The sequence below is a fragment of the Procambarus clarkii genome, chromosome 41 (genome assembly GCF_040958095.1).
Source record: "Procambarus clarkii isolate CNS0578487 chromosome 41, FALCON_Pclarkii_2.0, whole genome shotgun sequence".
NCBI classification, from domain to species: Eukaryota; Metazoa; Arthropoda; class Malacostraca; order Decapoda; family Cambaridae; genus Procambarus; species Procambarus clarkii.
In genome coordinates this window covers 21308174-21309011 of record NC_091190.1, presented here as the reverse complement: position 1 = coordinate 21309011, position 838 = coordinate 21308174, and positions in this window count along the sequence as shown.

Below are 838 nucleotides of genomic sequence, written 5' to 3'. Positions count from 1 at the left end.
TGCACGTTGGATCATAGTGCAAATTATGTATATATATATATATATATATATATATATATATATATATATATATATATATATATATATATATATATTATTATTAAATATGACCGAAAAAGTAAGATTAATAATTCTAACACGAAGTTTGTTTTCACCTCATCCACCTCACCCAAATGTAGATGTAAACTCGAAGATGTGTAAAGCTCTATTCAGTTTCAGTTGTGTGTTTGTAAACTAAAGTCTTTGAAAATGTAATAAGTTTTACGAAACGCGCTCAAGTGTCGCGTCAGACTAGAAATAAAAATGAATTTTGGAGAATTGATCTTTGAATTACCATCAACAGTGAAAAGAAACTTAAGATAGAGAAAATTCGTGTTAGAATTATTAATCTTACTTTTTCGGTCATATTTAATAATATATGTCTACAGGAAAGACTGCTACCAAAATATACTAATATATATATATATGTCGTACCTAGTAGCCAGAACGCACTTCTCGGCCTACTATGCAAGGCCCGATTTGCCAAATAAGCCAAGTTTTCCTGAATTAATATATTTTCTCTAATTTTTTTCTAATGAAATGATAAAGCTACCCATTTCATTATGTATGAGGTCAATCTTTTTTTATTGGAGTTAAAATAAACGTAGATATATTACCGAACATAACCAACCCTACCTAACCTAACCTAACCTATCTTTATAGGTTAGGTTAGGTTAGGTAGCCGAAAAAGTTAGGTTAGGTTAGGTTAGGTAGGTTAGGTAGTCGAAAAACAATTATTTCATGAAAACTTGGCTTATTAGGCAAATCGGGCCTTGCATAGTAGGCTGAGAAGTGCGTT